The sequence below is a fragment of the Dermochelys coriacea genome, chromosome 3, assembly GCF_009764565.3.
Source record: "Dermochelys coriacea isolate rDerCor1 chromosome 3, rDerCor1.pri.v4, whole genome shotgun sequence".
In the NCBI taxonomy this organism is placed as follows: Eukaryota; Metazoa; Chordata; order Testudines; family Dermochelyidae; genus Dermochelys; species Dermochelys coriacea.
This window is the reverse complement of record NC_050070.1, coordinates 136,345,418-136,363,543: the sequence shown is the minus strand read 5'-3', so window position 1 is coordinate 136,363,543 and position 18,126 is coordinate 136,345,418. Positions and strand designations below refer to the sequence as shown.

The 18,126-nt window shown below is 45.9% G+C and overlaps 1 protein-coding gene across 3 annotated transcripts in view; it reads left to right on the top strand.

Annotated features, from left to right (window-relative positions):
* The first annotated feature begins 4,251 nt into the window (after window positions 1-4,251).
* LYST (lysosomal trafficking regulator) overlaps window positions 4,252-18,126 on the top strand; it is a 169,502-nt gene continuing 155,627 nt past the window's right edge. The window contains exon 1 of one of the 3 annotated variants that reach the window (XM_038394616.2): window positions 4,252-4,408. The gene's annotated coding sequence lies outside the window, so the exon portion shown is untranslated. Of the gene's footprint in view, window positions 4,409-4,687; window positions 4,931-18,126 lie in introns of those variants that run through there. The other 2 variants (XM_043511408.1, XM_038394618.2) reach the window with 2 other exon arrangements.

The window sequence follows — 18,126 nt, the reverse complement described above, 5'->3', positions numbered from 1 at the left end:
CAATGGATACGGGTGCTCCTGGTGAAGAAGCACATTGCCGACACCAGGAGCAAAGTGTAGACATGCACAAGCGATGTAATTACTGTGGTGGCTGTATGCCGATGTAAGTGAAGTCTATTTAATTTTGTAGTGTAGACATGCCCTAAATGAGAGGACAAGTTTCTGATAATGGGAACACTGAGTGTTTGATTTAACTGTCAAGGCAAACATCATGATACGTTGTCCTTGATACACATGCAGACAGGCCCTGAGCCCTAACAGTGCAATATGACACTCCTTTTTAAAAAGAATGAGGAGTACTTGTAGCACCTTGGAAACTAACAAAGGTGCCACAAGTGCTCCTCATTCTTTTTGTTGAGTACAGACTAACATGGCTACCACTCAAACTCCTTTTTAAGGATGTATTATTGCCTTAACAAATATTGGGGGACAAGTAAGGCTTCTTGTGGCAAAAATTTGAGATATCAAGAAATTGTGGTAAAAATTACAAGCTGTGGACATCAACTGCAGGTTCCATTAGGTATGTTTTAGGGAAAGCTTCATGCCTTCATGAGTAACCTAACCATAGCTCCTTTCCCATGTGTGTAACGTCCTCCCAACTTAAGCATTTCCTCCTCCCCAACATGTTTGTTTAAACATTTTAGGAGGCATAAGACCAAATTCAGGGAGATAGTCTATAAGGATAAATTAAATTCCATTCAGGTTTGTCTTCACTACAAAAAGTGTTTTTAACTTGAGTTAGCTAACTCAAGATAACTAACCTGAGGTAAAATCCTAATGAAGTCAAAGCAGTTTCTAGTTTTCACAAATTAGCTGCTTGAGATAAAGGCTGTGGAGGAGCCGAGTCTTTAACTCTACCTGCTAAATGTGTGAAAACTACAAACTGCCTTTTTTTCATTAGGATTTAACCTTGAGTTAGCTAACACAACATCACCCATGTCTACACTTAAACAGCTACAGTGGCACAGCTGTGCCACTGTAGTGCTTCACTGTAGCTACTCACTATAGCAATGGGAGGGTTTCTTCCATCGCTATAGTTAATCCACCTCCTCAAGAGGCAACAGCTACATCGACAGAAGAATTTTTAGGTTGGCCTAACTATGTCGCTCAGGGGTATGGATTTTTCGCACTCCTGAGTGACTTAGCTTGGTCAACTTAACTTTTTAGTGTGGACCTGGACTTTAGAACGGCTAGATCTATGTATAGCCCCTTAACAATATGTAAGTCATAGTAAAAAGAGTATGAATTGGTTTAATCTATACCATAAAAAGGTGTCAAAGAGCCAAAAAAAGGTGTCAAAGCAGGGAGTTTATTGTATAAATTCTTACGCCATCTTATTTGCTTTTTTATCTGCATTCCTCTCTTCTGTTCCTTCGGTACACAGTATAAGCCTTTTCTATAAAGAAAAAAATTATCAGCTTAACTACATTGATGTTAAACAGTTCAACTCCCCTATGTAGGCATGATCAAACCAATTTAACTCTTGCTTACATTGGTTGAGCTTGCGCAGCTAAATTGCCAAATTTAGCTGAACTGCTTTTAAGTGAGATTTAAATTGGTTGAAGTGCATTTATGTGGGAGGAGGGGTTTACTCTGGTTTAACTAGATTAATTGATTTAAAATCGATTTAGTTAAATTGAATCGGTTTTTTTCCTATAGGGAAGTCTTTAGACTCTCTTGGGGTTAAAACAGTATGCTACAGCCACACCTCCTGTCTCCCCTATCCTCCTGTGGAAGTGGCAAAGGCAAAATCCTGGGGAACTGTGTAAATCAGTGCTACTCAAAGTGGTGGTCCACAGACTGGTGCTGGTCCGTGAGCTATCCACTGCCGGTCTGCGCGCACATTGGGGAAAAAAAATTGCCGGTCCCCCACATCAGATAGCTTGAGAAGCGCTGGTGTAAATGAGAATCAAGCCTCAATGTATTAAAGCAGGCCTAGAATGAGTTTAAAGGGAGTTTTAGTTGGTGTAACATTTTGAGGGAGTCAGCAGATGGACTTTGTGTCCTTAAATTCTGTCTAGAATTACTTTCTTATTTAAATTCATCTCTGCATTCACCCCATTGTATCATTTTCTCCTAATCTCTTCTCCGGTCTTTCCATATTGCCATGATCAACTAGTGACATGTGAAATTTATACAGGTCAAGCAATGTCACCAGTCTAGTTCTGGGTCCCTGCTGTTTGCTCAGTGATTCATCTCCTCCCACATAGACCTATATTTGTACCTAGTTATAGACTGTTTATCCTTCTGACACACTTGTATCATTATCCTTTGCACTGAACATGTGTGGCTGCAACATTATGTTACATTTTGCATGCATTTAGTGTCTTGTTGGCCTCCTTCCTGGTTTCAGCTTCACAGATCTAGTTTCTAAGGTGGCACAAGTACTCCTTTTCTTTTTGCAGATACAGACTAACACAGCTGCTACTCTGAGACCCCTGGGTGTTGCTCCATTTGGACTCCCACTGTTATTAGTTTCAGAGAAGCAGCCGTGTTAGTCTGTATTCGCAAAAAGAAAAGGAGTACTTGTGGCACCTTAGAGACTCTAATGCTCTAATAAATTTGTTAGTCTCTAAGGTGCCACAAGTACTGTTATTAGTGTAATGAATGCTTAGAACTGCCAGGAAGACTCTCTAAAAGTGAATTAGTTGCTGAGATCATTTTTATAGTGTCCTTAAGGGGCCTGAGGGAGAATTTTGCCCTTGTCTGCTAGATAAAAGATTTGTCTACACTTAAAAGTTTTGCCAGTTAAACTGTATTAGCATAATTAAAGCAACCCCCTCTGTGTGGATGCATATGTGATTATACCATCATAAGAGTGCTTATTCCAATTCAGGTACTGAAATAAGCTATAGCAGTAAACATACATACATTCTTTCATTATGCAAAGCATCCCAGTCACATCACAATGAACAGTAAATGCAACACGAGTCCTTGGCCTGCAATCTTCCTTCACGTTTCACAGTCGTTACAGAGTTTTGAGAAGTGTGCCATCCATCCAAACATCCCCATAGTGGAACTACACCTGCCCCCCCCATCAGTCCCTGCAACACTCTCTTTGGCAATCCTCCTCTGTTCATCTGATCCACACGTCCTTCAAACTCAAGTTTTCTTTGTCTGATCGTCTTGATATGAGAGATATCATTCCTGTAAATCTAGGCAATTACCTCCTTGTTAGTCATATGTGCAGTATAGCTAACAGACTGCAATTGCCTGTAGCATTTCAGTTAGAAGGCAGAAAGCCTCTTAAGGTCCTGTTTCCTTAGCATCCATGTCTCACGTCCATATAGCAAGATACTGAAGACAAGAGACTGCAGCAATTTTATTTAACACTTCATGGTAATACCTCTGTTTCTCCAGCTGTGGCTGAGTTTTTCTAGAGTAGCAGTTGTTAGTCTAATTCTATGTTAGATCCCTAAGTGATGGTTAGTGTCCCCGGTTGTCATCCTACCCAGGTTTGAAATGCTGAACACACTCCAATGTCTCCTCAGATTTGGATAAAACTATCTCTGCCTTTTCAACACATCTGACTGTCACCACTGTCTTCTCGTGAGAGGTCTTTAGCTCTTTCTTCTCTGCTTCCAATGCCATTCTTTCTAGCAACTTTTGCACCTCCTCTTGCAGTGATTCAATCAGGACTATATCATCAGGGAAACACAGATGACTAATTTTTCATCCAGCCCCAGGTACACACTCTCCTCTTTTTAAGATTTTTTTCAAGAGAACATTTCAAGAGGGTTAGTGGTAGCAAGCAGGACTCTCTGACACCTACCCTCAAGTCAAACCAACTACTTGTCTCACGCCCCACACTAGGGCTTGGGCAGGTATAATAATACCGGGGGGGGGGAAATCGCCAGCCACACTTAGTGTAGAGCGGAAACCTCTAAGTGTAAACCGGCCCAAGTGCCCCCAGCAAACCTCTCTCAGTGAAACTGCCTCACTGGGCCCTGCGCGGAGCCCAGCCCCGGGGTCCCCAGCTCGTTCCCCCCAGTGACTCCAGATGCAAGGAAGGGTGACAAGCGGTGGGGGAGACAGGGCAGACGGGAGGGGTGTGGAGGGGGGAGGGGCAGTGGGCGGGGCATGAGGGGATCAGGTCTGGGTAGAGGCGAGCGCCCCGCCCAAGGAATCCCCCTGCCCGCGTCACGTTCGGGGCTGCGTTTCCCATTGGCCCGTAGGACACACGTGATCGCCTGGCGAGGAGCCGGCGCCCCTGATTGGTCTCTGGCGCGTCGCCGGGGCAGGGAGGGTGAGCTCAGCGTTTCCCGGGTGACGGAGCGGGAGGGGGCGGCTCTGGTCGCGGCGGCAGGAGAGGCCGGATCCCGGCAGGGGCGGGCGGCCGCTGTCACAGGGATAAGAGCGGGGCGGCTGGCGCTGCGCGGGGACGCGGTGGTGGCAGCGGCGGGACCCGGTAAGGGGCCGGGGCCGGGGCCGGGGCCGGGGCTGGTGCCCGAGCAGGGTCCCGTGGTCTGTGTGGGCCTAAAGTTCCAGGGGAGCTGAACGGGTGCGTGCCGGCGGGGGCGGGAACTGCGGGGGTCCCGTGTGGGGCTGAGGGGGTTTGTTTATCTGTCCGCGGGGTGGCGGGCGGGGTGTCTGGCTGAGTCTGGGCTTCCCCCCCACCCCATAGAGCAGCGAGGGAGGGGGGGTTGCCCCGGCTCCGGGGTCCGCAAAGCCCCTCCCCACCTCTCCCCTCGGCGCCGCTTGTGGGCGGGCGGTAACTTTGTTGCTCGCTGGGGCAGAGCCGTGTTTGTGGTTCCTCTACCGCTATCCCTGGCCCCGACGGGCGGGCGGGGCTGTTCCCGGGCCCAGCCTCTTCAGCCCGGGGCGGCGCTGAGCTTGGTGCTATAAGGACCATCAAGGAGCTCGGTCTCCCGCGGCTGTCTGTGTGAGTCAGAGAGGCGGCGTCGGGTGGCGATAGCAGTAATTAGCCTCGGTGAGCACCCGCTCTCCGGCAGGGCGAAAAACATTACATTGCAGTGCTGGGGGTAGCGGTTCTAGGCAGTAGCGAAAGTCAGTTACTAAGTTCAGAAAATACTTTATCTACAGGAGGAATAGCATTTTCCTGGAAAACTTAGATTGTAACTTTTCTCCCTTCCCTGAGCCTTTTTGGATGATTTCTTCCCTCTTTTCTTAACCGTTGTCCGTTTCATAGTCCTCTCCATCACACTTGTACTGTAGAGTGGCACAGAGTGATGGGCACAGAAGACGATGCTTACACAGAAGTAACTAAGGAAATCCTTAGTGCAGGTTTCACCATATTTTGTAAGCTTGGTCATTCCCCCTCCCCCCCCCCCCCATCTTCAAAGTGAAAACTTTAAAGCTTTTCAGGAGACTAAGATATTGGATTAAGCCAACTTTGTTATTTACAAGGAAACACGTATTGGTTTTTGTTGTTTTGAGCTGTTTTTTCTAGATGATTTAAGTGGCCTTACAGAGTTTGGTAACCAACTGGTAGCACAGCATGTTTGGGACATGTTTTTCTTGATGACACCTGCTGTTGCATGAGATATGCACACCCACTATCTTGAGATGCGGTTAGGTAGATAGTGTTATTAAGGCATTCTGTTTTTGTTTCATGTAATATGATTTGATTGATGAGTTTCAATAAAATGAGTAAATAATATTCAGATTGGTTTAGTTAACTTCTCACATCTTTTGTATTGTACAATGCAAAGAGCAAATAAGTTATACTTGCATAGTGTCACTTCTTTTGTTACTTACTGGGACTTATCTTGTATGTATCCATGAGCACTTTAATATCTCGCTTCCCTTGATGGCTCTGCTATATCTTTCCAGGGTTCAATATTTTCTTTGCTATCATTAGGTTTACCTTCACCTACTTAATAGTGTCATAAGCAATAACCTGTCATTTTAAATAGTCTATTTGTATGTGAACAAGTCTTATTCTATTTAGGTTTTTATACTATGTTCATCACTGTATTATTTGAGTGCTTCCAGTAGTGCATCAAGCCATGCGACTAAACATCTGTATCTGTTGTTTGTTCTTATCCTCTCCCCAAAGGAAGAAGCATGCGCAGTGGAGTGTATTGTTAAATATATCTGTTGCAATGTGTTCATGTTAGAGAATGAACAAGATATTCTTTGTTTATATTAAATGTAAATATTTAATACCTACTAATCTATCGGCAATATTATAGCATATGTTTATGCTGTGTGCAAGTCTTGTTTTACAGTCCTGTAGTCATAGTGTATGCATACAGTTATCACAATCAAAATAAAAAGTCTCAGTAAATTATTGTTCAAGATCATGGAGCACCGTAAATCGCGTGAAGGGAAAATGTGTTCTTTTTACCTTTCACAATTGTGCATGAGCGTTCTGTATAGTTTGATTGGAATTTTTCTAATAGTATCAATTTTAAAATTACACCATGATAAGACATGCTAACTCCCCTCTTATTTCCCCCCCCACTCCTGCTGAGGCTGGAAGAGCCCCGAGCCCCACTGCAGCCCACCCTAGTGCCATGATGGGGAGCATTAGCAGAGGTTTGGGGAGGCTTAGGGCTTGTCTACACTGGCAATTAACAGCGCTGCAACTTTCTCACTTGGGGGTGTGTGTGGGGGGGAATCCTGAGAGCAGCAAGTTTCAGTGCTGTAAAGCACCAGTGTAAACAGTGTCCCAGCGCTGGGAGTCATGCCCCTCATTGAGGTGGGTGGGTTTTTTTTGTTGTTTTTTTTTTTTTTTAGTTGCTGTGCCGCAACTACACAGTTAAAGTGCTGCCAGTATAGACTAGCCCTTAGCCTCCCCTGGCTTAGGCAAGTATAGTACACACACACCTGACGGGTGTGGTTTGCACTCATGTACATACCCTACATGCTCTTTATTCATCCAAGCTGTGCCTTCCTATCTACACTGCTTCCCCCCCCCTTCTTTTTACTTCTCCCTTTCTGTATAGTGTCCTGCTGCCTCTCAGTTGCTGGAGCCTTTCCCTGCTGCAGGAAAAAAACTTCAGTGGGGAAGGGCTCTGGCAGGGGAGCTTCCTGCTGCTGGAGCCCTTCCCCACCACAGGCAAGGACTCCTGTAGCAGAGAGAGGCTCTGGCAGAGGGGAAGAAGCAGGAAAGGAGTTCACCAGCTCCTTGTTGCCGTCCCCCTGCTAGAACCTTTCCTCGCCATAGTGAAAGGCTTCAGCAATGGGGGATCAGCTGAAGCCCTTCCCTGCTGCTTCCCGTCTGCCAGAGCTTCTCACTAGCATCTGTAACTACGCACTGCAGTGTTGACATAATGCTCTTTTTGCTATGGTGTGTAGCTACATGTACATTATATGCTGTCACCATGCAGCCTGAAGCAGCAGCTGAGTAGTAGAAAGTCTGGCTTCACCCTTGTAGCTCTGGATTGGCGGGAGCATGCTCAATGGGAATGGTATTTGCCGAGTCTACTCACATGTAGAAGCTGTGAGGGCTGGAGCTTGCTCAGTTGCTGTATGGAAATGGCACTTATGCAGTCTGGGCAGCATTAGGCTCTATAAGCTGCTTGAGCGTGCACATTAAGGACAGAATTGTCAGTTTGTAGCTGGTAAATTAAAGTCTTTACTAAGCATGTGCAAACTGATCTGCTTTTCTAAAGATATATAATGGCTAAATGTGGAAGATTTTCACAGTGATGGCAAAGGCACATCCCTGTCACAAAGGCCATCCCCTGACAAATTTCACTTCCTTCCTTTAAAGGATGCAGGGTACTAGAGCTTTACAGAGGGGAAAAAGTCAGAATTTTTTAATTTTGAAAAACAGTTATTTTCTCTAGACTCATTCTCTGAAACACTTCGAAATGTTTTAGCTGAAATCTTCCCAAAAATGTCAGCCTGGGACTGACATCCAGCATGGAAACTTTCAGTCCAAACAATTAAAGTTTGGCAAAGTTATCAGCAATTGAAAATAAGGTCTTACAGTGAATGCATCCGATGAAGTGAGCTGTAGCTCACGAAAGCTTATGCTCAAATAAATTTGTTAGTCTCTAAGGTGCCACAAATACTCATTTTCTTTTTGCAAATACAGACTAACACGGCTGCTACTCTGAAACAGTGAACTGTGAGGCAGCCTTTATAATAGGCGGTGCTATCATCTCCCAACTATAGTAAAGCAATTGTCTAGATTTAGTATGGAGTTAACATAGACATACAGTAATAGTAGTTTTAAAAGGCAGCATTTACCAACAGTTGTCACATCATAGCAAATGGGATACTTTTGTAAATACTCTATATACTGTATAGAATAGTAAATAACCAGTATTTCAGATATTTTATAGTAACTTTAGACAAACGTTAATTTCTTGGATGGTGGCCGCGGTACTTTCCTGAGAGACTTATTGACCAAGCATTTAATTCCACTTTAATTTGGTGTATATGTTAAAATACTAATTTTGTGCAGAATGCAATAAACATTAGAAATACAATCTCTATGGCATCTAGTTTATTCATCAGGGTGACAATAGGATAATATTCTCTCGCACTAGCTTTCCTAATTAGAGATTTGCTGGCTCAATGTTTATTAAACCTAAAAAGATTTATTTAGAAAGATCAAAATTATTGAAGACATTATCACAATTTCAATTAGATTGTCTGCATATTTTACTACAGTAGTGTGTTTAGCAATATACATGTTCAAAGCACTGTACCAACAGTAGCTAACTGACAATAGGAGTAATGAGTTTTGTAACACTGTTACTCATGCATGGACTAAATAAAGCACCACAAATACTAACTCAAGGAAAGATATTGGCCTTAGGAGGGAAAGAAAAATCTGAATATCAGTTTTTGACTTAGTTTTTTAAAAAAAAAAAAATCATAAATTGTAACAAGGGGGAGAAAAACACATTGTTTACTATTATAGATTGTTATAACTTTCAGGCTCTATTGCAGTTGGAAAATATTCATTCTTATAAGAAAATGTTATCAATGCTACATCTCTAGCTACCAGCAAATTCAGAAAAATGAAAGATCATTGAAACAAAAGTAAAAACATTATTATGGCTAAGAGATGTCTGGTAATGTTTTTAAGCCTATGAATTAGATTTTAAGCCTAAAAAGTAGACCTAACAGGCAGATGTAGATATACAAGGGTGCCTTCCTATCAGTAAGGTCTTGAGGCAACCTCAGTTTTGCCTCCAAATGATGAAATTTCCACCTAGGTGCTGTCCCTGGACTTCATTTTGGAATTCTACATTTTATATATAACCTTTGGCTAGTTAGTCTTACACGTTTGGAAACTTAATCTCCAGCTGTTGAAGGTGTCCCTTGTATCTTCTCACTCCTCCGGAGCCTCCCTGCTACTGCAAAAAGTAGGGTCTCCACTACTTCTGGTCCCCTTTTCACCCATGAATCACTCCAGTGCTTGCTGCTGCTTCTTTGCAGATTTCACTTGAGTGACCTGAGTTAGCCTAGCTCAACTGTGAACAGCCAGCATCACTGCAAAATAATATTTGAGTTGCTTTGTCCATATTGGTGTGGCACGAAGTCTTCTGGGGCTGTGGCCCTTTGTGTAACTGGAGTCAGGCTAAGCATTCGTTCACAGTGAATTATGGGAGAATTTGCCTGCCCTTTCTAGGCACTCGGGAGGGAATTGTGGGAAGGCATTAGAGAATTAACACCCCTTGAGCTGTGTTAACCTTGTCCACGCTACAAAGTGGTCATGTTGGCAGCTGACGAATTGTGCTAACTCAAGCTTTTGTCTCTTAGGGCAACATTACTCAAATGCAGCCACAACCTTCTGAGATGTAATTGAGGTGGGGATGGGGGAAGCAGTGGCCCCTCCTCTTTGCTCTTGGATACACTGGCTTGGTGTTGGTTGCTGGAGCCGCCAATAGGGGGTTGGACCCTGCCTCCCCTCCCCCCCCCCCCCCCGGGGGCACAACACTAGAGAACTTGGGCTTTGGGCTTCAGTCCTGGGGTGGCGGGGCAACAGGCTCTGGCCACAGGGCTTCAGGCTCCAGCTGCATGGCTTCAGGCTCTGTCCTGTGGCCCCCCCCACTGCCTCCCTGGCCCCCATTGCCTACCCCAACCCCCCCATCCGGGGATTAATTTGTCCCCACACTTGCCAGGGCTGAGTAAGTCTGCTGTGAAAAGTGATGTGTATGTTTTTGTTAATATAACTTTTCACAACAGATTTACTAGCTAGCTACAAATAAATTACAATGATTTGGGTGTGTATATGTGCATATTTATTTGTTTTTCCTAAAGCTAATTAAGTATTTTAGAAAAAAGTGTGAGAGCGGCCATCAGCAAGAGTTGGTGGCCACACTCTGAGGCCACCAAATAATTTGTCCTGAGAACCCCTGTCTTAGGGTATGTCTATACTTCAGGTAGACACCTACAGCTGGCCTGTGCCGGCTGAATCAAGCTCATGGGGCTCAGGCTAAGGAGCTGTTCAGTTGTGGTGTAGATGTTTGGGCTCTGGCAGTAGTCAGGGTTCTGGGACCCTGTGAGGTGGGAAAGTCCCATAGCTTGGGCTGCAGCCTTAACCCGAACATCTATATTGCAATTAAATAACCCCATGAGCCTGAGTCAGCTGGCCTGGGCTAGCCACGGGTTTTTAATTGCCGTGTAGTCATGCCCTTACTTTTTCCTTGCCCTTCTGATAAGCCAGCCAACTTGAAGTAAAAGCACTACCATCCTGAAGTTAAGGGTTTTTTTGTTTGTGACTGAGGCCATGTCTACACTACAAAGTTAAGACATCTTCATGTAAGTTGACATCAAGCCTCCGATTTAAGCAAGTCAGTCGTGCATGTCCACACTATGCTCATTGTGTTCGCAGAGTGCATCCTCACTAGCAGGGCTTAAATCAATGCACAAAGTGCTGCACTGTGGGTAGCTATCCCACAGTGCACATAGTGGAACTTTGGGTTGGGCTTGCAGTGCCTTATGGGACCAAAACATTGGTGCAGGTGGTTATGGGAACATGGTGTTAGCCTCCCATGATGCATTTACCTCTCTCCCTCCCTCCCTGAAATCAACAGCAAATAAACCAACCCTTTTTTGTGCCCTTTTTCTTAAGCCTGAGTTACCCGTGTAGATGCCATAGCATGATAAGCATGGACCCTACTCAGCTGTACACTGTTGTTGTGAGCATTACAAACACTTTTCACCTTATCCTGCAGTATTTACACAGCTGATATGTGAGCTGCTGCACAGAATGCTGTGATGCCATGCAACCAGCCCTGGTGGAAGACACAGAGCAGAGTAATTTGTAGTTGCTGGCAATAGTCATGCATCACCTTGACGGTTGAGCGCTGTTTCTGGGCCCGGGAAACAAGCACTGATTGGTGAGACTGTATTATTATGCAGCTATGGGATCATGAGCAGCGGCTGCAGAACTTTCAAATGCGTAAGGGCACTTTCCAGGAACTGTGTGAAGATCTTTCCCCATCCCTGAAGCACAGCAATACTAACATGAGAGCTGCTCTGACAGTGGAGAAGTGATAGCTTTGTGGAAGCTTGCAACGCCAGACTGCCGCCAGTCAGTGGGGCATCAATTTGGAGTGAGTAAATCTACCATGGGATCTGTTGTGATCCAAATTTTGCAGGGTTATTAACAGACTTTCGCTAAGAAGGTTAGTGACTCTGGGCAACGTGCAGACATAGTTTTTGCCATGATGGGTTTCCCTAACTGTGGTGGGGTGATAGAACGCATATCCCTATTTTGGCACCAGATCACCTTGCCAAAGAGTACGTAAACCGAAAGGGGTACTTCTCAATGGTTTTGCAAGAGCTGGTGGATCACAGGCCATTTCACCAACATCAATGTGGGATGGTCAGGAAAGATGCATGATGCACACACCTTTAGGAACATAGGTCTGTTCAGAAAGTTGCAAGCAGGGACTTTCTTTTTAGACTGCAAAATAATGATTGGTGATGTTGAAATGCCAGTTGTGATCCTGGGAGACCCAGCCTACCTCTTGCTCCCATGGCTCAGGAAACCGTACGCAGGCAGGTTGGACAGCAGTAAAGATTGGTTCAGCCATAGGCAATGGTGGTGGAATATGCCTTTGCATGTTTAAAAGGTCGCTGGCATTGTTTGCTTACTAGGTTAGACCTCAGTCAAATAACCATTGTTACTGCTGCCTGCTGTGTGCTCCATAATATCTATGAAACAAAGAGGAAAGTTTCCACCAGGGTGGGGGGCTGAGGCAGATTGCCTAGCGGTCAATTTTGAGCAGCCCGATACTGGGGCAATAGGAAGAGCACATTGAGGGGCTCTGTGTCTCTGTGAGGCTTTGCTGAAACTGGTTTTCAATGAGCCAAAGTAATGTGACACTTATCTGTGTTGTTCCTTACCAAACTGTACCCTCTAGTGCATTTTCTCCCCATATACTCCATCCCCACCAACCACAGTATGTTGAATGAAAAAGAGCCTTTCTCCTCAATCTGTTAAGTTTTATTATGCACAAACACACAGAGACAGCAAAGAAAAGTAAGATAACCTATGGCAAAAGGGCTCATAACACCGTGGGGTGGGGAGAAACAAGGAAGCTTGCTTACAAATGTACTGCAATAGCAATCGTAGGTATGGGAATGGGCGCCTTCTAGTCCTTGTACCCTCCCCTGGTGTTGCATGCAAGGGATACCCAACCCCCCTCTCTCGGCCCTGCAGTTTCATAGGACGTTTATGGGAGGAGGATGTAGAACTGGGCGATGATAGCAGCAGGTTCAGCATAGGCTGCAGAGGGACTCTAGCATCCAGGTGCCTTTCTTGAATCTCAACCAGACGCCTTAACATGTCTGATTTGCTCTTTCATAATTCGCAGCATCTCTTCCTGTGTGGCACACTGTCTTTAGTTCCCTGCATGCTCTTCTGTCCATGTCCAGGTTCTCAGATAGTTTAATCATCCATGCTCTGAGCTCCATCTTGTCACTTTCAGTGGCCACATGAACTCATTGAACATGTCCTCCTGAGTCACCTTTGTCCACCTTCTAATCTGGGAAAGTCTCTATCCCAGTGTGGAGGATATGCCAATGGACAAGGTTTCAGCTGTAAGGAATGCAAAGCACAAGGATAGCATTGACAGTACATACATTGTTTCTGGTGCAAGATTATTTTTTTTTATTATTAAAAAGCCAACACCCCTCAATGCACTTCCCTGCAAGCCACAATGTAACCACTGGCTGGCTATTCCAAGAGTTAGTTTGCTGCTCCAGCCATGGCGAGTAAGGCCATGAGGCATGGGCGAGAGGTTTGTGCTGCTGCTTTTGTGAAGACATCCTTGGGATCACAGGTTGGAACTTGAGAAAAGCCCCCTTTCTCCTAGCAACCTGGATGGTGCTTGAGGACAGGCACAAGTGTAAAGCCCCCAAACAGTGTGTGTGTGTTTTGGGGGGGGGCTTGGTTTTTTTTTAACAAACGTGGCACCAGGTTGGGGGAGAAGGGAGACAAACAGGAAGCTGCCATCCTGCCCCCTTCTTTTTCAGTGCTGCTTGCAATACACAGTGATCCCTTCCAGCCACAACCACGGCACGTTTGGGAAAGTGGGTTGTGTGACCCAGATTTCATCAAACAGGGCGGGGTGGATTACTTGTTGAATTGTTTGTGGTTTAAGGGCTAGCATTGAAAACTTCCCCTGTTTCCCCTGGGTAACCCTATGCGGGATCACTCTCCTGTGGGTAACAGAGGTGGCAAGGGAGCAGATGCTGCAAGTGTCTGGGTACAAACCTGGTCCTTGTGCTGTGTGCTGCAATGATGCCAGCAGAGTTAATATTGTAGTGGTGGATGAAATTAGGCAGCCCTTCCCAGAAACCTCCTGCACATGTAAGCTTCCTAGAGATCTCCATAGAGGATTCCTGGGCCTTCCCCATGCACGTGAACAGTCTTTTTTTGGCCAGCACCCTCTGCATAGCTGGAGTGGCCACCAAAACCCACTGTACCTACTTTTTTTGTTCAGATTAAACATAAAAAATAATAGCATGTAACCCCTACAGTTTGATTGGCAATGTGTACTCACCGGAGTTGTCTTCCCTGGCATCATGCTCTGCTGCCAACTGGCCCTATGAAGGGATGAGTTCCTGTGTTAAAAACAGTTCTTGGCTGTTGGGGAGAATAGATCCTCTGTTTGCCTGCCTCACATTCTCCTCCTCCTTGTCAACAATGTCCTCCTCATTGTTGCTCAAGGTCACCCAGGGCTCCTGGGAGGTATCCACGGAGTGTTTTGGGGTAGTGGTGGGGTTGTTGCCAAGAATCACATGCAGCTTGTCATAAAAGCGGCATTTCTGTGGGGCAGAACCAGAACGACTGTTCACCTCCCTTGTCTTCTGGTACACTTGCCAAAGCTCCTTTATTTTCATGTGGCACAGCTGCATGTCCTGGTGTAGCCCTTCTCCTCCATGCTCTGCGTGATCTTGGCATAGATGTCAGTGTTTCTTCCGCTGGATCAGAGCTCTGTCTGTACAGATTCTTCTCTTCACACCAGCAATAAGATCCATCACGTCCTGTGTACTCCAGGCTGGAGTCCGTTGCGGCCTTGAGTTTCCATGATCCGCTGTGCTGACAAGCTCTCCACTGTGATCAAACAGGAAGTGAAAATTCAAAAGTTCCCAGGGCTTTAATAGGGAGCAGCTGTTTCCTGTGTACCTGGCTGACTTGTAGTGGAGCTGAAAGTGCTCTCCAAAGCAGTGACAGTGGAGCCCTGTGGGACACCACCTGGAGGCCAGTTCATTTGAATTACACAACGCAGTGTCTAAACCAGAGGTTCTCAACCTTTTTCTTGCTGAGTGCCACCCTCAACATGCTATAAAACTCCAGGGTGCAACGGGGGTAAGTGGGACTTGGGGCTCCAGGCCAGGGCAGGCACCCTTGGGCATAGGCATAGTTTACTTCTATTTGGGGGGCAAGGGCTGGGGGGGCTCGGGCCAGCTCTGCACAGTGAGATCCAGGGAGGGGAGCGCCACCTCCACCCCCTGACTCACCTCATCAGGCCACCCAGCCTGACTGGGGTGTGAAGGGATGCAACCAAAAGATGTAACTCAAAGGAGGCACTCGGCTCAAAAAGTTTGAAAACAGCTCGGGGTGCAGACTGGGTAGCTAGGGGCTGTGTGGGCAGGGTAGTAGCTCAGGGTACAGGGAGGTGAGTAGCTAGGGACTGTGTGAGGGCAGAGGAGTAGCTCAGGGTACACAGAGGGGTTAGCTAGGGGCTGTATGTGGGCAGGGGAGTGGCTCAGGATGCAGGCAGGGGGTAGTTAGGAGCTGAGTGTGGGCAGCGGGGATAGCTCAGGATGCAGGAAAAAAGATAGCTGGGGCCCTCCCGAGGGAGCTCCCCCTGCAGGGGTGGTCAAAGAGGGCTGGGAGGTGAGGAGCAGCTGCAATGTTGGGCACCAGCAGCAGCAGACGGGAATGCCACAGCTTCCTGCTCCATGGCACCACCAGCTAGAGTTGCAATGCCTGGATCCTGCTTCTCCCATACAACCTGGCCTGAGCCTGAAGGGAACTGGGGGAGAGGAGGAGGAGGGAGGGGTGGAGACTGACCCACTGTGGGTAAGGCACTGCAGTTTGGGGGCCCTATGCCCCCCAACTCTGCCCATGGGCTCAGGGTTTCTGCCCATGGGAATCACTGTGGCTCGGGATTTCAGTCCTGCGTGGCTTTTGGGGGGGCGGGGCTGCAGGAGCCACTTCCAGCTTCAGCCCCATGCTGCTCCTGGCTTTGAGGGGGGGCCTGCTGGCTTCAGCCCCATGCTGCTCCCAGCTTCAGCCCTGCAGAGGGTGCTGGGGTTGGGGCACCCGATTTCAGCCCTGGGACCCCAAGGTCCCCCTGAAAGGGCTCACAGACCCCCAGGGGGCTGTGGACCCCTGGTTAAAAACCACCGGTCTACACTATCCCCAGGTCAATCCGTGGATGTCGAATCAAGCGCTGTGCCTCTCGCGCAGGTGCAATACAGAAGTTAACTTTACAGGTCACTTAGGTAAGTGGAAGAGACTTGGCTGTGTAGACACATACATGGCTTATGTGGACCTAAGTTTGTGGAGTAGACCAGGCCATAGTGTCTAAGTAGGAGCAATGCTCAAGTTAACTTTGCACTGAAGACAAGCCCTTTGAGCTTTCCTAAGCAACAGTTGTATGCAGCTGACATGATTCTTGACAATTGCACTGCTGATTGCAGAACTCGGAATACACCGGACCCTCTTTAGAACGTGGGATTTGGGATCCATGCCAAGTACTGCATTATAGCTGGGACCGCGTTAAAATGAAATTACTGTAGACAGTAAATGTCACATCCATAAAGTATAGAAAACCTTAGAAAATAAACTCCTACTTGAAGGAAACAATAAACGAGAAAAAGTGTTGCTTTATTAGAAATTTAAAGTAGACATTACAATAACTAGTCTAGTTTTTCTTAAAGTCAGTGAGTTGCTTTTGCTTCTTGCTGCTTCCGCTTAGCAAACTGCAAAAGACTACGTAGCTGCATAATTTTTATAGGCTCAACATCTTGCGTCTCAAACCATCTCAAAGCAGTCTCTAAGCTGGCTACAGTCAGAGTTGACGTTGGAACGACATCCATTTCATCTTCCTCCTCTTCTTCTATGGTGAAGGCCAATTCTTTAGCTTCTGGAATGTTGTTGGTCGCACTGCCTGAAGAATTTGGTCATCCATTAGACTTTCAGCAACAGGACAAAATTCTTCTGCTTCGTCACCTCTTATCCAGGACTCGATATTTTGTGGCAGAACAGTTACCCCAACCCTGGACAGTTGCTGGCACAGCTCCTGCATCCACTCCATGTCTGTTCTTTCAGCTTCCTCTATAAATACCTCGAAGTTGAATTCCTCATCAGACTGTGATCTGCTTTCTTCATTTTCTTCCAGGAGCGGGTGGCCAAATGAGACTGTCCCACCATCCAACAGCGGTCTATTGTTTCAGCATGTAATAAATTGCGGGAATCGTTGCCAATGTAAAAGTCTTTTATAATCAACTTCTTCAGAAAATCGGTGATGGACAACTCGCTTTCTATCATTTGTCATACCAAGTTCCGTCGATAGTGCTGCTTAAAAATGGCGATTAATACCTTGATCAAGCAGCTGGATTTTGGAAGTTGTGATTTTTTTTTTGGTAGTATTCAACCCGTATTTCACCATCACAGGTTCTGAGTCTTTTGCCAGGAGAGATGCTCTGCACAGTTGTCTAGCAAAAGAACGGCCTTTTCTTCTAAGCGCTTTGCCCGCAAATGCTTTCGCACAGAAGGGACAAATTCGGTGAAGAACATTGTTCAAAATCTCTCGTCATCCAGGAATTTTTGGAGTTTTTGTACAAAATGGCAGGCAATTCACATTTACATGATGAAAGCATTGAAGCATGTGGACTTTCCAACGCACAGTGATTTTAATTTATGCTTGCCTGTTGCATTCACACACAACCATAAAGTAAGGCAATCTTTTGCCTGTTTATATCTTTCTTACGTTCATCTGTTCTGACAGCCAGGGTTTTATCGGGCAACATTTTATAATAAATTTGTGTTTTGTCTGCATTGTAAACCTGTTCCTCTGAGTAACCCTATGCCTATAAAATTTCCCTCCACTTTGCAGGGTACAGTTGTGCGGCGTCTACATCAGCATAGCTTTTTTTCTCCCGAAACTGCAATCTGAGAGATTCCGTGTCTTTTCTGAAATTGCCATAGCCAACCTGAACTCGCCTTAAAATTGTTGAATTCACCATTAAGTTTCCGGTTGAATTTTTCCGCTTGCATGGCTATAAGCGGACCAGAGATTGGAATGCCTTTCTTCTGTTCTTGCACAAACCATGTGTATACCGCAGAATCAAGATCGGCCTCATTTGCTAAACGGGCTCGTTTTCTTTGAAGGCCATGCTCTTCATCCAGGTTATGAATGTACGTTCTAAGCTTGTCGACATTCTTCAGCTATCCACGAAAGGTGGACTCGTCAATGCCAATAACGTGGCTAATCTTTGCCTGGGTTTCGCCATTTCTAAGTCATTCGATAGCATCCAATTTTCCTGCACCGAGTAAGCCTTCCTTTTGCCTGACATTTTTGACATCTTTCTAAAGATAAACAGTACTGTACCTGTAAATTTTTATTACATTACATTTGTATGGCATTCTAGGCATACAGCAATAGTCTTAGGACTTGTCTACACTACCGTGCGGGGTCGATCTAAGATGTGCAACTTCAGCTACGTGAATAG